The 19,082-nt window shown below is 43.4% G+C and overlaps 1 long non-coding RNA gene across 2 annotated transcripts in view; it reads left to right on the forward strand.

Moving 5' to 3' along the window:
* Positions 1 to 18,871, forward strand: part of LOC111972187 (uncharacterized) — a 60,257-nt gene extending 41,386 nt beyond the window's left edge. For both annotated transcript variants that reach the window (XR_011480767.1, XR_002878392.2), the window contains 3 exons: positions 6,013 to 6,104; positions 10,028 to 10,112; positions 13,064 to 18,871. This is a non-coding gene — a long non-coding RNA (uncharacterized lncRNA). The remainder of the gene's footprint in view (positions 1 to 6,012; positions 6,105 to 10,027; positions 10,113 to 13,063) is intronic.
* The last annotated feature ends 211 nt before the right edge of the window (positions 18,872 to 19,082 follow it).

The raw sequence follows: 19,082 nt of genomic DNA on the forward strand, positions 1-19,082 counted from the left end.
TTGGGTCATTGTCCTGTTGAAAAACAAATGATAGTCCCACTAAGCACAAACCAGACGGGATGGCGTATCACTGCAGAATGCTGTGGTAGCCATGCTGGTTAAGTGTGCCTTGAATTCTAAATAAATCCCAGACAGTGTCACCAGCAAAGCACCCCCACACCATCACACCTCCTCTTCTATGCTTCACAGTGGGAACCACACATGCAGAGATAATCTGTTCACCTACTCTGCGTTTCACAAAGACACGGCGGTTGAAACCAAAAATCTCAAATTTGGACTCATCAGACCAAAGGACCGATTTCTACCGGTCTAATGTCCATGGCTCGTGTTTCTTGGCACGAGCAAGTCTCTTCTTCTTATTGGTGTCCTTTAGTAGTGGTTTCTTTGCTGCAATTCAACCATGAAGGCCTGATTCACGCAGTTTCATCTGAACAGTTAATGTTGAGATGTCTGTTACTTGAACTCTGTGAAGCATTTGTTTGGGCTGCAATTTCTGAGGCTGGTAAGTCTAATGAACTTATCCTCTGCAGCAGAGGTAACTCTGGGTCTTTCTTTCCTGTGGCGGTCCTCAAGAGAGCCAGTTTCATCATATCGCTTGATGGTTTTTGCGATAGCACTTAAAGAAACTTTCAAAGTTCTTGAAATTTTCCGCATCGACTGACTTATGTCTTAAAGAAATGATGGACTGTCTTTTCTCTTTGCTTATTTGAGCTGTTCTTGCCATAATATGGACTTGGTCTTTTACCAAATAGGGGTTGGGTTAAATGCAGTAGACACATTTCAGTTGAAGGCATTCAGTTGTACAACTGACTAGTCCCTTGACTAGGTATCCCCCTTTTAATTTGTTTTAATTTCACCTTTATTTAACCAGGTAGGCCAATTGAGAACAAGTTCTCATTTACAACTGCGACCTGGCCAAGATAAAGCAAAGCAGTGCGACAAAAACAGCAACACAGAGTTACACATAAATAAACATACATTTAATAACACAATAGCACAATAACACAATAACACAACAATTCTGTATACCCCCTACCTTGTCACAACACAACTGATTGGCTCAAACGCATTAAGAAGTAAAGAAATTCCACAAATTAACTTTTAAGAAGGCACACCTGTTAATTGAAAGGCATTCCAGGTGACTACCTCATGAAGCTGGTTGAGAGAATGCCAAGAGTGTGCAAAATCAAATCAAATGTATTTATATAGCCCTTCTTACATCAGCTGATATATCAAAGTGCTGTACAGAAACCCAGCCTAAAACCCCAAACAGCAAGCAATGCAGGTGTAGAAGCCCGGTGGCTAGGAAAAACTCCMTAGAAAGGCCAAAACCTAGGAAGAAACYTAGAGAGGAACCAGGCTATGAGGGGTGGCCAGTCCTCTTCTCGCTGTGCCGGGTGGAGATTATAACAGAACATGGCCAAGATGTTCAAATGTTTATAAATGACCAGCATGGTCAAATAATAGTAATCACAGTGAACAGGTCAGGGTTCCATAGTCGCAGGAAGAACAGTTGAAACTAGAACAGCAGCACGGCCAGGTGGACTGGGGACAACAAGGAGTCATCATGCCAGGTAGTCCTGAGGCATGGTCCGAGGGCTCAGGTCCTCCGAGAGAGAGAAAGAGAGAATTAGAGAGGGCATACTTAAATTCACACAGGACACCGGATAAGACAGAATAAATACTCCAGATATAACAGACTGACCCTAGCCCCTGACACATAAACTACTGCAGCATAAATACTGGAGGCTGAGACAGGAGGGGTCAGGAGACACTGTGGCCCCATCCGATGATACCCCCAGACAGGGCCAAACAGGCAGGATTTAACCCCACCCACTTTGCCAAAGCACAGCCCCCACACCACTAGAGGGATATCTTCAACCACCAACTTACCATCCTGAGACAAGGCCGAGTATAGCCCACAAAGATCTCCGCCAAGGCACAATCCAGGGGGGGGGCGCCAACCCAGACAGGAATACCACGTCAGTGACGCACCCCTCCTAGGGACGGCATGGAAGAGCACCAGTAAGCCAGTGACTCAGCCCCTGTAATAGGGTTAGAGGCAGAGAATCCCAGGGGAGAGAGGGGAACCGGCCAGGCAGAGACACCAAGGGCAGTTCGTTGCTCCAGAGCCTTTCCGTTCACCTTCACACTCCTGGGCCAGACTACACTCAATCATATGACCCACTGAAGAGATGAGTCTTCAATAAAGACTTAAAGGTTGAGACCGAGTCTGCGTCTCTCACATGGGTAGGCAGACCATTCCATAAAAATGGAGCTCTATAGGAGAAAGCCCTGCCTCCAGCTGTTTGCTTAGAAATTCTAGGGACAATTAGGAGGCCTGCGTCTTGTGACCGTAGCGTACGTGTAGGTATGTACGGCAGGACCAAATCGGAAAGATAGGAGCAAGCCCATGTAATGCTTTGTAGGTTAGCAGTAAAATCTTGAAATCAGCCCTTGCCTTAACAGGAAGCCAGTGTAGGGAGGCTTGCACTGGAGTAATATGATCAAATTTTTTGTTTCTAGTCAGGATTCTAGCAGCCGTATTTAGCACTAACTGAAGTTTATTTAGTGCTTTATCCGGGTAGCCGGAAAGTAGAGAATTGCAGTAGTCTAACCAAGAAGTGACAAAAGCATGGATACATTTTTCTGCATCATTTTTGGATAGAAAATGTCTGATTTTTGCAATGTTCCGTTAATGGAAAAAAGCTGTCCTTGAAACAGTCTTGATATGTTCGTCAAAAGAGAGATCAGGGTCCAGAGCAAAGCTGTCATCAAGGCAAAGGGTGGCTACTTTAAAGAATCTCAAATATAAAATATATTTTGATTTGTTTAACACTTTTTTGCTTACTACATGATTCCATGTGTTATTTCATAGTTTTGATGTCTTCACTATTATTCTACAAAATAGAAAATAGAAAAAATAAAGAAAAACCCTTGAATGAGTAGGTGTGTCCAAACTTTGACAGGTACTGTATATTGTTGTCATATTGAGTTGTGTATTAAATCAATGACATTAATAAATATGTCTATATTTGGTGATGAACTTAACTGATTGAGTGTACATAAGTTAGTAAAATACCAATATCTAACCTTCGAAATACTAATGTTTTTAGAATGGTCATGTATGCTTCCGACTTTGAAACCATTGATTTTCCATGACATAGTTTTGTTTGGTTACACGTCTTCCCATGTGGATTGGGGATATGGTTTCCTCCCTCAGAGGGTACTGGTGCTCATTGCCCTGCAAATAAGTGTCAACTTGTTCAGTGATTTTGAAATTGTCATGACGAGTCCCACAGGAGCATGTGTGAATAAAGGACAGCTCTTCACAGCCTATTTCTGCTGTCTCATTGGTCCTGGATATGCCCCATGGCATCCCAAATGATGCCATTTGTCACATGTTTAACAGATTGATACTCCCTAGACTCTAGGGTGGTGTGTGTGTGTGTGTGGGGGGGGTGATAGAGAGATAGGCTCTGAGGGAGGACACTAGTCTAAGTGCCTGAGGATGCTATTGTGATTGATTGTATTTGATTGTTTGAGTGGGACCTTCATGATGCTTCTGAGAGCTGGTATCATCCCAACAGTTTTCCTCTTCCAGTAGGGAAGAGAGTGTATCCCTATAACTGGAAAAACACTCGCTCGGTTATTTGGAAGAGATGACACTCATGGAGTGTTTCACTATTATTTTCAAACTGAATGGATTCAGCAACAGTATCCTACATTTGAACTCAGTCCAGAGGGAGAGCCTCTCTTACTTTAGCCTCTTGTCTAATCAATCACCCAGAAAAGAGGCCTGAGTCATGTGTTCCTATGCAAATGTTTCTGTAAACACCGAAGGGTAAGCTAACCTTACATTCTCTGTGTCTTATAACTCCATCCTGATGGAAAACCTGTCATTCCCTCTCTCCTCTCACATTCAGATACCAATACCAACATGGCCACATCATTCATGTCTTCTGCAATTACACAATGGTTTGTCATTAAGATATGTAATGCCTATCATAATCTCAGCCACATTTAGATGCTGTTTGTCGTAATGTTTCAGTATTTGTTTGTTAAAATGTGAAAAATGGATTTTACACCTCCTTGTTGATGTGTGGTTGGGGAAGGACATGCGAGTCTGCGTCAGAGACTAACAGTGTAAGTGCCAGGTCCACTTGTAGAGGCTTCATGAAAAGTGTTTGTGGCAGCAGCAGTAATATATTTCTGATTACCTTTTGGATATATTGGTAACACACAGTTGTGTGCCTGTGTGAGTATGCGCACACGTGCTTGTGTGTGATTTAATGAGGGATTTTTTGGGCAAGTTGGCGTTACTCACCAGTGTCATGGAAGTTTTGTTTCAAAAGTGCTGGTGCTGGAAAAAGAGGGATTTCGGCCCATCAGCAGTGTGTGAGGTCAGCATTGCCGAGACAACAAAAGAGAGCTCCAAATACGTGGCGTTTGCAGCATTATGGGGGCCCAGTCTGGGCTGAACATAGCCACTCTTTTCACTGGGACAAACATTCTAGCGTACAGCTATCTAGAGCGCTGTCACAGAGTGCAGTGCACACACACAACAGGATTTCTGCTTTTCAACCATGTTTATTCATCATATCCTCCACACTCATTTACTTAGGCTTTATCTATCTAAGGAGAATATCTGGGAGGAATGTTAATGATAAAGAATTTGTTTTTGGATAAAGTTATGGTCAATTAGCTGACACTTCCATAGCATCCAAAGCAACACACAATATCAGTAAAGCCTATGCGTATGTATGAAAAATGGGATATTGTGTGGGTAAATGATATACAAACAGTGATCACATGGCTCAAACTTTGAAAATACAATACAAATGTTCATTGTTCATGTTCAGAGCTGTGACATCCTGAAAATAAGCCTTTTGATTCGCCCCCTCCTGTGTTCCAACTGTAACAGAATAAATGTATAATCAAAGTAGACACACACCTCTGTTTATTTAATGCTTTGGTTAGGACACTGTAAAGCCACCTGCAGTTCTCCTTGAAAATTAGAATTACATGTTGGCACAAAAACAACTAGCATGCTGTCTGAACCAGAGGCACTCAAAAAAATACAATCGCTATGCATTCTGGGAAATCTACGTTTAACAAAGGCTATCATAATTCAGCATATAATTTCAATCCTTGTTGGTCTCGAGCTAATAGTACTTTAAACAATTCGGTATATCTCTAAACATGTTTGCAATGGAAAGGAATAGTCGACATTGCAATGAGGATCTTCTTCTTCATCCCTGGCAGTATCACTATTACAAAGTTTAACCCTACTTGAACTTGTTTATTTTAATTTTTGATAAAGTTCCTCTGAGCGACTCCAAGTTGAGTGAACAGTCTGGGCTTCAGAGACACTGCCAAGCCGAAGAACACAACTGGGTCTGGCTGGCATGGGCCATGGGCCATGGGCAGGCCCTGAAGGCAGGATATTGTAGAGGACAGACAGACCACACGGATCCCCAACAAGTCCTCTTTATGATGGGGAAGAATTATGATGGCGATGCCTCGCAGTGGAGCCTTCAGATCAGTCTGTAGTGGGGTTATAGGAGCAAGATGCCTACAGTAACATACCATCACACAGCAGACCCCATTCATTACATGCCCATGTGTATTAAAATACTGGAAGAACGTGAGGCAGCTGCAGAATGTAGTCCAACACAAGGCCACTCTTTCTTTTCTGCTCCCTACTGTCTGTCTTGGTACAGGCCTGTCTGTCTCTGGTACCCTCTGTGTGATTATACAAGCTCGCCCCAAAAAACTTTCTACAGAGATTTGTTTTCGAGGTTTGAGGGGGGGCAACAATAGTTTCCTTTGGACTAGATAAAGAGGGACTTCATGTTCAAATGGCAACCCTAAAGTGATTAGTTTGTGTATAGCACCACTGCCTGAAAAATATAATTACTCAATCTAGATGCTCCCAGATACACAAAGCATGGTGTTCTAAATACATGTGGGTACACATAGTAAGCCAGACTTTGTGTTTTATTTTGCTAGAGAAAAGGTGAGAGGACCCTGCTGACATCCATATGACCGTATGACCAAGACGAGACCTGTCTGTCCAGGAGACAGAGACCACACCAGATATGGTAAGTTTGGGACTGAAGAGAATAGACAGCTCTTGAATGTCGTCCATTGCTACACATTGGTACACCTTATTGCTCACAGCTACTATTACCATTACTCTTCCCCTCTGAAAAACAAAGTGTTCTTGGGCCAGTAACCGAAAGTTTGCTTGTTCGAATACCCAAGCCGACAAGGGGAAAAACCTGTCGATGTGCCCTTATATATATATTTTTATTTTATTTAACCTTAATTTAACTAAGCAAGTCAGTTAAGAACAAATTCTTATTTACAATGACGGCCTACCCTTGCCAAACCCGGGCGATGCTGGGCCAATTGTGCACCGGACTCCCAATCACGGCCGGATGTGATACAGCCTGGAATTGAACCAGGGACTGTAGTGACACCTCTTGCACTGTGCCTTTAACCGCTGTGCGAGCCTAAGCAAGGGAATTAACCCTAATTTGCTGGAGCGTCGCCGTACAACTCTGGCTGACCCTGTAAACAACACATTTCACTGCACCTTCCAGTGTTTGTGACAACAAAACATCCTCCCAAAAATATTCCCATTACCTCTGAGAAGCCTTGCCATGCTTGTTTTTCCTGGTTGGTTGCTTTCTCCAATACCCTGAGAGGGTGGCAGGCCCAACAATCACTATTCCAAATTGTGTGTGGCACAAAGAATATGAACTCAGTCATTGGAAGACTGCCATCGGATGGTCTTTAGAACAGCTGAGTGGAAATTACTCAGAGACTGGAGAAAGACTACTGATCAACTCACACATCTGACCCCAATCCACATCCATTCCATCATTTTAAGATTACTCTACATGATTTCACTTTTTAGTGTCTTCAACCCTGGTGTCCATTCTTTTCTTGTGCACCGGCCTTGGATTTCCCTCAAGAATAAACCAGTACAACGCATCATGGAACCTCTGAGTTCCTACACCCACCCTGCTCTCTTTGCGAATATAAAGAAAAACATAGTGTACATTCCTGAACCCTATTCTGCTGGTGAGGTTTCATAGAGGTACCCTTCCCAGTTCTCAGTTCCTTAATGTCACCAGGTATTGTGCAAGCATTCCCTAACCCCTACTACTGTCACACGCCAGTCTGACGTGCCGAAAGAAAGCCGCATTGGCCCTTGTGGAATGTGCAATGTGGCATGTCCCTGTGAACTATTTCCTGCTTTGTCGTAAGAGTAATGTGCGGTGGAAACACAGTTTCCTTTTTTCACAGCTCCTCTGTGGCGCAGTGTTGGTTCTCTGCTGCAGCTAGCCTCTGCTCAGGAACAATGACATTCTTTGAGTTTAAGGCCCTTAAAAGATGCCTATTTCAAGTCAGCAACCCAATGTTGCTGTGTGTCACCAAGCACGTTAACTGTGAAGCACTTGCCTTCTCCAGTCATTCAGTATGATGGGGCAGCAGGGGCAGAGTGCTTCCAATACTAGGTGATTTACAATAAAGCACAGTGGAATTTCACCCTATCTGAAATGGAAATAATGAATATCTTATTAGGATGGTTATTTCAGAACAAGTCACAATTTTAATATACATGATTCTAATTTCAAAACCTTGGTCACAAAGAGTAAGACCCCATTTAGACCCAATGTAAAATGAATGAAAGCATCTTCAGGGACAGAGTGGAATTGGGAGGGTACTGGAGATACTCATGGTTATACTGTACTTTCATTGGCAAAATCTTGTCTATTTATGTTAGTTAAGGACACTAGCTGGAGACGTGTAACTCTTGGGAACCTTCAGGTCTTGACATTGTCACGACAGCCTATTAGATTGTTATGAGGGTATGAAGATGGCTTTAGGAAGGCGGTTTCCAGAGCAGGATTTGTTACTTTTGCTAATTTCCATTGTTAAATATGTAGGTAATACAATTGAGTATTTGAGTTTCATATTTGCTTTGCTTAACGGTTGTTGAAATCCAAAAAGAGTGAAGCCCCACTGGGATGCTTGGTTTTATTGGCCAAACTCAGGAGGGGTTAGTCTAGACTCATTACGCTCACACACATGGCGCTTTGTCCACTTGTCATGTTTAAAGATACATTTGTCTCTGCTCACACATCCCATTGTCTTTCAATTATTAATTCAATAATACATGTACTTTGGATTGTACTATAGTATTGAAAAAGGACTGACCCTTCAACTCATTTCTAATACTGTAACCTGCAGTCCTTGTAGGGCGGCGGGTAAACTGGTTGCTGGTTCGAATCCCAGAGCCGACTAGGTGGAAATTATGTCGATGTGCCCTTGAACAAGGCACTTAACCCTAATTGCTCCTGTAAGTTGCCCTGGATAAGAGTTTCTGCTAAATTACTAAAATGTATAAGGACAAATCATAGAGATGAAAACTGTGATGTGTAGGAATTGTCAATGTTGTTGTGCAGGAATGCAATGATCTGGGATCTTTGTTGACATCAAAACAAAGTTGTTCTGTGTACCTTGATACTTAGTATGGGACCACATCTGCCTGTCCCAGGGCAGCCATCACTCAGGTCAGAGAGGAGAAGCAGGACTTCTAAGGGGGGAGCGTGGTGTAGGAGAGGCCAACTCCATCTGTCGAGAGTTTGTTCCAGCCGTGCGCCTGGCCGAACTGACGGGATTTGAGCCCACATGTTTGGGGTTGGGGTTGTGGGGACAGAGCAGAGGGGGTAGAGGGGCACTCTGGCTTCCTCCCACAGCCCCCAGCATGGTGCTACTGGAGGCAGCTGGCTGGAGGAGTGGCCCGGGCTCCAGGCCTTTGTTGATGAGAGGATGGAGGAGTGGGGGAATACTGGGAACCTGCAGGGAAGGAAGCACTAATACTCCTCCGCCTCCTCTTCTAACAACAGCAGGGTGGAAAGTCTATCCTCTGCTGTTATATGATGTACTTAATCTTGCAGTGAGACTGGTTCCTCCTCTCTTACTTTAACATTTAACACAAAACACCTACATTAGTGCTGAGCAATTTTTGTTGTTGTTGTGGTTATTAAATAACTAATCGACCGACGTCTGTTCAATTACTTGAATTCCATTTGGTTAGGTTTTTTTGTGAGCCCAACTCGCCTTTTAAATAATATCATTCATTTTAGAATTAAAGTCAATAACTATGTGGGACGCTGGGCTGAAGGGAGTTGTAGTTTTCATTAAGCAAATATTCAACCTAGTTCAGCGTGGTAATTAACTACAATGACCATAATCCATTGAGCCGGACGGATACACTTTTACGCCTGCTACGGGTTAGATACACACAGACCGCATGAGAGAAGAATGTACACAACACAACGACGAGAAAGATAGAGATTGACAGTATGCCTGATATACTTTGAAGAACTAGTCAAATTATTTTGTCAGACAGCTCTGTAGCATACAGTACTTAGGCAGGCTAGCCTAGCTTAATAGAATGACAAAAGACAGTACAGGATGGGGAGCACAGAGATAACATTAGATGGCCTGGCTGGCTGGCTGCTACTGCCTGAGCAGAGATGAGATGATGACTTTAAGGAATACAACATAACAAAGTCATACAATAAAAACTAAGTTATTTACACAACTTAAATATTTTATTATTTCATAGTAATTTCCTATTTTCTATTGATGTCTACCCTACCTGACAGAGACAATGTAATATTTTAAATGTTTTGGCAATTGAATGTTCACTATTTTGGACTTTGAAATTTCCATTAAAAAGCTCTAAAATCAATTGAAAAAATTATTGAACCCAAAATCGAAAACTGTGATTATTTTAAATAATTGAACCAAAAACGGACCGACCTCAAAAAGCAGTAATCGCTCAGCACTAACCCACATATCCAAGATTTTTTGTTAAGCATTATAATTTTCTTAAGCTTTATAATGTGCAGCCAATGAGTTTCATCTAAAGTCTGAAATGTTTTTTTTTTTAAATGGCAATGACATCTCTAGTTCTGATTTTCTCCTGTTTTTTCCCCCTTAGTTTTACCTGCCATGGTTGTGATAATTGGATTTTCTGGACACCTGTATGAGTGCAGTATATCCAGCGGATTATAACCAGGGAGAGGGTGAGTCAACTCTAATTATTGTCATGTCAAGCAATACAAATGGCCAGCCATCCCCCCAACCCCTTCTCTCTAGCATGGTAGCCTAGTTACTGCTGTCCCTCACATCCACCTCATATCAACAGAACTGGTTTACTGTCTCAGAACACCCAAGCTAAGGAAAGGTAGGCTAGAGGAGGCCTTCAAGGGTGGAGTTTCTCTCTGTTTCACACGAGCTGAAGTTGCCACTGTTTCCTCAGAAAGAGTCGAGATAAAAAAAAAAAAAGAAGTTGTTTCTACGCTATACAAACCATAAACATAAACTCACTCTAGTCTCCTAACGAACAACTCTAAACATAGATAAGAAAAAACTATTCTGGGAAATAAGTAGAGAACATACTGTGTCCTACTTCCGCCCACTCTGTGCTGGGCCAAAGCAGGAGTAGATAGTGAGGGGGGATGTGGGGACAGGAGAGGAGAATGGGAGTGGTGGGGTGTACTCTGCTCGCGGTCCCACAGTTAAACCCGAGGAGGGAGCTGTGACTGAGACTGAGTGGGGATGAGGGATGAACAGACAGGACTTGTCCACAGACAGTCAAAGGGAGAGCTGGAGCTCTTTAACCATGGGAGGGGAGCAGGACAGGGACGGATGGACTCACAAGATGTACAGAAGGGCCGGGCCAGGTAATTTATAAGGCCTTGCTTTCTCTTCAGGGTAGGCTACCCGGCCGGCCAGGCCCAGCCAGCAGGAACTTCCCATGGCCACCTTCACTCTGCTCCGAGGGACTGAGAATACGTAATGAGTTGCAGGGCTCCACATTTACCACGGCTGATCAGCTGAGAACAATGAACTCGCAGGCACACAATAGTGACTAGAGAGCCTCAAGGCATTGTCTCTGTATTTTTAGAGGGGGGAGAAAACGAGAGCCAGAGAAAGAGGAGAATGGAGGGGAGAAAAGTGAACAAGACTGTAGTTTTGTAATGCTTTGTTCTATTTGTTTAGAGGGAAAGAAGCAATACTTTGTTTGTATACTTATTGTTACTATTGTCAATACTTTGGCATCCATGTGGCCATTTATGTGCATAGGCAGCACATGCCATTGGTTTATGTTAAATAGGTTGGGGATAATGCTGAGGCTTTGGGTTTAGTGTTGAAGCACTTCAACTGCATCTAATGTCATGATATCTATCATATTTTTATAGCGTTCTTCAAATGGTAAAAACGTATTTGCACTATTAGTGATTTCCTCTTGTAATTATAGCCTAGCTATTTGCCTACATCGGCCTGCTGTGTGCAGTGAGACCTACCTACCTCCCCTTACAGAGGAATAGTGAATGAGGGTTGCTCTGGCAGCTAGTCACAATGTCATTTAAAGGCAGCCTACAGCCACCGATTACCATCTACATATTTATGGAGACTATGAGCATTATATGGTACCATTTAAATTAACAACCCCTTTTTCACTGACTGAATACTTTGTAATCTTGACTATGCAATTAGTTTAGAATGGCTACGAGATCAACTTCATTAGCATTTTTTGTACTGAAGGTACCGGCTTGGGCCAAATGTTCGTTCTAGGGAGGAAAGCATATCTCTTTGGAAAAGCTATCCTAAATTAGTTTCTGTATCAGTTAAAGACTATTTCCTCTCTGCCCTAAACTTGGGCATGATAGAAGAACCCCTGGAATATTTATGGGGGGAAAAATAAATCCACAAAGACAATTTTGCCCTTTGGTTACATGTTCTGCCTTCCCTTCTTGTGTTTTTCCAATTACTTGATGCTATTTAAATATAGCAGAGCCGACATATGCAGTTCACTGTAGTGGGGAATGAAATAAGTCACGCTTTAATTGTATTGCATCAATTAAAATAGAAGCCCATCACAGTAAGCTAGCTGTAATAAAATGATAAAATGGACAATTAGGAAAAATCAAGGCCCTTAATTTTCTAAACACACTCTAGAGAGTGTCTTTAAGCCAGCCAGATTTGACTATATGTTGAGCAGTATTCCCCTCAGTGAGGACCGCTGAAGTGCTGTGAATTACAGTTGAACTGTTTGGTGTGTTGTACAGTAACATATAGTACTACAAACTGTAGTGCCACTTCATAAAATATTATTCATCCAATTGTCTGCTTGGCAAGCTTTTATATACATTTTATTTAGGCCAACTCATATATTGACTGGGAGAATAAACCATGCAGTAGAATATGTGTGTTAAAGTCAGCCTTTGCAGACGGGCCTGGATTGTAGACACAACCAGAGTCTGTAAATCAGTAATTTCCTCGTCTTTGCAGGAAGGATTTGGCTGGTTGGTGTTTGTGGTCCCAGGTCGACCGGTCAGGCAAAGAGATAACACCAATAACGTTTGCCTGCCAGGAGTACTTGCGAACCGAGTGCAAACCGATTTTACATGTAGAATCACTAAAAAATGTTGGCAATCATAAGTCAACAGCACACTGAGCGATAGGCAGACCAACATGAAATCCACATTCGCTGCGAAAGAGGCTCTCAGATTCCCAATCAGTGTTTGCCTTGGGAGACGAGTGATTACTCACACACCTAGGAGCCCCGGCCTCTTTCTGCCCCCCCGGGTTCCCCCCACCTCACCCCGCCCTGCCCCGTGCCACGCATGATCTGTGGGTGAGGCAGCATGTAGCGTGGTGTGGTGTGTGACGATACGCCGTCTGCTGGTGGGCCAAACCCACTGCTTGCTCTCCCTGTCAACCAATCAATATTTTTGATGTAACACATTTCATACAAAGCGAGGGCTTTACACATATCATTAAAAGTACATCTGAAAGGCGTTATGGTAACCATAAAATAACATGAAGTTACACAGGGTAAAATACAAGGACAGGCAATTAATCCCTTTTATCCAGCTAAATGAGTATTGTATATTGCTATTACTTGGAAGGCAGCAAGACCTCAACCAGGAAATGGTGTTGTATACCTGTATTTTGTATTTTTTTCCAGGTGTCCTTCTGATGTTCTTGATGCACATCCAAGGGTACTCGTCCGTTGATGGGTGATGGAGATGAGGTTCCTTCTGCTATAACCCTGGCCTCCAAGAACAGCTTCAAAGACAGGACCTAAGGAGAGATCAGTCACGCAAAACACATCTACACACCACTGCTTCTGCTGCAAATGTGAGGGCATGATCTGTCTCTGTGAAGACAATACAATATGCACCTTGTGAAATTCTCAGAACATGGTTCATTTTGAAACTGTTACAACTGAAACAACAGAACTTTTTACCAATAGAGGTTACGCTGCTTATGATATGAACTGTATCGTCCACTGATATATTGGATTTCATGATGTTACATATCTTCAATCTGTGATCAAATTAAATCAATGAAATCATGGTGTGCTGTGTCTTCGGTAGAAACACACTGAGTTTTCAAAACATTAATAATATTGAGCTGCACCCTTTTGCACTGAGAACACCCTTAGTTCATTGGGGCATTGGACTCTACAAGGTGTCGAAAGCATTCACAAGCATGGCCAATGTTGACTACAATGCTTCCCACAGTTCTGTCATGTTGGCTGTATGTCCTTTGGGTGGTGGACCATTCTTGATACACACAGGAAACTGTTGAGTGTGAAAAGCCCAGCAGCGTTGCAGTTCTTGACACAAACCGGTGTGCCTGGCACCTACTACCATACCCTGTTCTAAGGCACTCCAATGTTTTGTCTTGCCCATTCACCCTCTGAATGGCACACATACCTAATCCATGTCTCAGTTGTCTGGGAAAGAGAGGGAAATCCTTCTTTAGCCTGTCTCCTCCCCTTCATCTACAGAGATTGAAGGGGATTTAACAAGTGACATCAATAAGGGATCATAGCTTTCACCTGGATTCACCTGGTAAGTCTATGTCATGGAAAGAGCAGGTGTTCATAATGTTTTGTACACTCAGTGTATGTTGTGCATTACAATATTTGGACATTTGGGGTAGGGTTTTCAAATCCAAGCCAGGGGAAGGTAACTGCAGGTTTTTGTTCAAGCCCTCCATGACAGGAGTTGTACACCCCTAGATTAAAGTTATAGGAGATGCAGAAGCCAGAACATGGTGACAGAGAATACCCCCACACACCCTACCACACACACCATTTGCAGCTGCAGGGTTAGGTATGTTGACACTGTTATGGCCTCTATAAAAACCTGAATATGGCTGGTCACTACCATGTAAATGATAACACCATTTCTGGTCATAATTTATCTAAATACAGGACATGGCCGGGTAACTCTATCCCCCAGTACGGTGTGTGGTATCTTATATTGTTCATGTTGTATCACTGCAGCCCTCAGGTGATGAAACTGTCTCTGCCACATTAGCTGCTCTCTCTCCTTTCTCTCGAAGCTCCCAGGCCGGCTTTCAGCCATGGCTATTCAACACCCCTTTATTTAAAACAAACACACACACAGCCTTTCCACTGCCTACCACGCAGCCCAGTCATTCATCACTGCCAACTAAAGTGGGTATGTGTGCCGATTTGGGCTTATTGATTACCCATATCTCAAGTATTTACTGTGTAAATCAGCAAACAGAAACCACACAGTAAGTGGATATACCTCCTCACTCACACTTGATTGTCCTCTCAGAGGATCCAAGCAGGAAGCGTTCTCTATCATGTCAAGTCAAGCCCAGGAGATGGTTAGCATCATGACACTCCGCAACATCCTTAAGAGAACCAATCAAAGGCCCATCTGTGTTCAAGTGCAGATTGAATCCTGTGTTTCCAGGTTTATACAAAACGTTATGAAAGCAAGTTGGCGGAAAGGTCAGGAGAGAGCGGCACACAAAAACAAACAATTAATTTGGCATGGAGGTGTAATGGGATGATCCGGGGCTGGGGCTCAGCCTATTGTTCTGCTGCAATTAACCGTGGCAGGTCATGTGTCACTGGGCACTGACCCTGGTCCCATTCAGGAGCCCACACTCTGCATTAGCCATGGCCCAAAGAGAGGTCAAACAGTCACAGACCAGGCAAAACTCTGCCCCTCCCCCCACCCCCCCAACAAACACACTCGCTCATGAACACACAGTTCTGACTAGGGCAGCACTTAAAAAACAAAAGGGTATTACCATGGGGTGGTTGGGACACTGTGGCGGCATCTAAGCCTGTGTGACTCATCCTTCGGCCTGAATCTGATGGTCTGGTGCATATTGGAGGCATTAAGCATGGACGACATACACCTAACCCCTAGTCCTATTTCATCTGTGCAGAGAGAGTGAGCATGAGATGACTCCACTTCCCATATCCAGGTCAGCACCAGTTTGAGGTGCAGATTTGGAAGGAGAGTGAGAGTACAGAGAGCAGAGGAGTGGATTTGGTTCCTGTGGGGCCTGCTCGGGCACACACTCCTCAGATCACCCATCAGGATTGCTTTGTGCGGTCCAGTCGGCATGTTGCGTTTTCTCTCCTCAGCGACTCAAAGTTGCTGACTTCGTTTAGTGTCAGTCACCCGAGGACTGGGGCGACTGCAGCTTCCTCGCATGTGGAGTTAGTCGCTCGGCTGTTAGAGGCGGTACATTTCCACCTGACAGATGCCTGGTGGAACAGTGGCATGTTGTAAAAACATATGATCTTTTAGCTGCAGGCTACAGATACTGCTAATTGAAAAACGACCTCTCTCGAGTCATGAAAGCCTATTACAATATTACTGTTGCACAATGCAATCGCAACCTATAATTTCGCAACTCTTGGCTGCTTTGCCTCGTCTCACTGACATTCCGCCTCCCTCTGTCCACTTGAGTGAATATTTACAACATATTTATTGTTTAGAGAAGGACAAACATTAGCTAGCTCAACATGACTCAACTCCTTCATTTGATTTCTATTCAGCGTGGTGGCAGCAGTACTTGATGACAGCCAGCCTCCGCTCCAGCATGGCCCTGTTCTGCCTCTCCGTCCTAATTGACTGGGAGAGAAAAGGCAGAACAGCTGCCCCAAACCACCGAGCCAGAATTAAAACTTCAATCCCGCTGCCTAACACTCAATTTCATCCATGACCCAGCATTATACAAATTAGTTGAGAACCGACAGACAGGTGTATGGTTCCCCAGTAGGGTCCCTGGGGAAGCATACAACTGCTCCGCTCTCTCCCTCTCTTTCCCAGCAGAACCAGGCCCTCTGCTCCCTCTCGTTCTTAGGGGATCCATTCACAGCACTTTTCAAGAGTCAACAAGAGCGTGAACACTTACATCATAATCAGCCCAGTAGCTTTGGCTGTCATTTTTAGGCCCTCCTCCACACACATACAGTAACCAGAATATGCTATAAAACAAGTAGAGATACTAGCCTACCAGTAAGTACTAAGTACACATACACCACATGAACAAAAGAATGTGAATGCCTGCTCGTCGAACATCTCATTCCAAAATCATGGGCATTAATATGGAGTTGGTCTCCACTTTGCTGCTATAACAGCCTCCACTCTTCTGGGAAGGCTTTACACTAGATTTTGGAACATTGCTGCAGGGAATTGCTTCCATTCAGCCATGAGCATTAGTGAGGTCGAGCACTGATGTTGGGCGATTACAAGCACTAATGTTGGGCGATTAGGCCTGGCTGGCAGTCGGTGTTCCAATTCATCCCAAAGGTGTTCGATGGGGTTGAGGTCAGTTTGATGGGGTTGTGCAGGCCAGTCAAGTTCTTCCACAGCAATCGCGATAAACCATTTCTGTATGGACCTCGTTTTGTGCATGGGGGCATTGTCATGCTGAAAGGCCCTTCCCCAAACGGTTGCCACAAACTTGGAACCACAGAATCGTCTAGAATGTCATTGTATGCTGTAGTGTTAAGATTTCCCTTCACTGGAACTAAGAGGCCTAGCCCGAACCATGCAAAACAGCCCCAGACCATTATTCCTCCTCCACCAAACTTTACACTTGGCACTATGTATTGGGGCAGGTAGCATTCTCCTAGCATCTGCCAACCCCAGATTCGTCCATAGGACTGCCAGATGGTGAAGTGTGATTCATCACTCCAGAGAACACGCTTCTGCTGCTCCAGAGTCCAATGGCGGCGAGCTTCACACCACTCCAGCCGACGCTTGGCATTGAGCATGGTGATCTTAGGCTTGTGTGCGGTTGCTCAGCGATGGAAACCCATTTCACAAAGCTCCCGACGAACAGCTCTTGCTCTGATGTTGCTTCCAGGGGCAGTATGGAACTCGGTAGTAAGTGTTGCAACCGAGGATAGACAATTTTTACGGGCTACGCGCCTAAACACTCGGCGGTCAGGTTCTTTGAGCTTGTGCAGCCTACCACTTCGCGGCTGAGCTGTTGTTGCTCCTAGAGGTTTCCACTTCCAAATAACAGCACTTACAGCTGACCGGGGCAGCTCTTGCAGGGCAGAAATTTGATGAACTGACATGTTGGAAAGGTGGAATTCTATGACTGTGCCACGTTATAAGTCACTGAGCTCTTCAGTAAGGCCATTCTAGTTCCAATGTTTGTCTATGGAGATTGTATGGCTGTGTGCTCGATTTTATACACCTGTCAGCAACAGGTGTGGCTGAAATAGCCGAATCCACTAATTTGAAGGAGTGTCCACGTACCTTTGTATATACAGTGTATAACTTTCACAGAGGACAACAAAGGAGATGGGTAGGTAAGCAAAAGCTCAGAATACGTTAGAAAGTCACTGGGATAATTATAGTTTTACATGACCAGTTTCAAATTACAACTGTTTTAAATGTGAAAAAAAGCTGATAACTTCTGTCTTGAGGAAAAATTTACTTATTACGACTGTGATATGTGGTTGTCTCACCTAGCTATCTTAAGATGAATGCACTTACTGTAAGTCACTTTGGATAAAAGCGTCTCCTACAGATGTAGGATCTTAATTTGATCACTTTTTTGTTTCCTGCACAGCAGCAAACTTATTGTGTATTTGAGTTTTAAAAAGGCTTCTAAAGTTTGTCTTTTCCATTCTGAAATTTCAGACTTTATTTGCCCTAACGAAACATTTATCAACTCCAACAAAATTGTACATGAATTATAATCCATATAATAATTCACATTTCCTGTTGCTGCATGATTTCCTGCTGCAGTAAACTGGCTCAAATTAAAATCCTACATCTGTAAATGACTAAAATGTAAAATGTAACATTCAATACAACAGATACGATTTGTCAAAATAACACAAAATATTGTAATCATTAATACACATTTCAAATCACAATTCAAAGTACAGAAAGGGTTTTAGAAATCAACACATTATTGCATCACCATAAGCTAAACAGTGTACTGTACAGTTCAGTCAGTAGTCCATAAAACAGCAATATGTTTCCATAATAGTGACATTTCTTCGGGCTGCTTTATGGAATCTAGACACTATTGCACATGTGGCCTTTTCAGTGCAGAGATGACTGGACATATTCTTCTGAGTGCGGTGGGTCCATGCAGCGGGCAGTCAGGCAGGGGTGAACAGAGTAGGATCTTCACTACTAGGGCCCACACAAGCCAACTGTGTTCTCTTTTTGACTGGACGATTGTCCTGCATGGGACACAGGGATCAGCCAATCACTTAGAACCACTTTTTTTCTTCAGCTGCAACAACAAACATCTTTTGGCTAACTGGTTTGTACTGGTCATAGTAAAGTTGTCAAGAGGGGTTGAAATGTTTTGCGTAAGGATTGTGATACACAATGGTCTGTCAACATAACAAGAAAACGGAGTTATTAAATATTTTATTTATCATGGTTCCCATTTGAAAACCTGATTGTGGATAGCACATGTTTTACCCAATTAAACATTTCTTTACATTCTTAAATGGTCTCATTAAAATGTGTGAATTCTCTAGAGAAGAAGTGAACGTTTCACTTCACAGTTGTCCTCACATTAACATGGAACTGACGGTTCGGACTTAATAGGCAAGTCAGGGGCCTTGTGTAGCGTGTCACAGGAATCTTTGTAGTCAACAGATCATATCTTAGAGCCCAGCGCTACTTGCCTTCTGGTGCTGCATACAAACTGAATGAATG

The sequence above is a fragment of the Salvelinus sp. IW2-2015 genome, linkage group LG13 (genome assembly GCF_002910315.2).
Source record: "Salvelinus sp. IW2-2015 linkage group LG13, ASM291031v2, whole genome shotgun sequence".
Lineage (NCBI taxonomy): Eukaryota > Metazoa > Chordata > Actinopteri > Salmoniformes > Salmonidae > Salvelinus > Salvelinus sp. IW2-2015.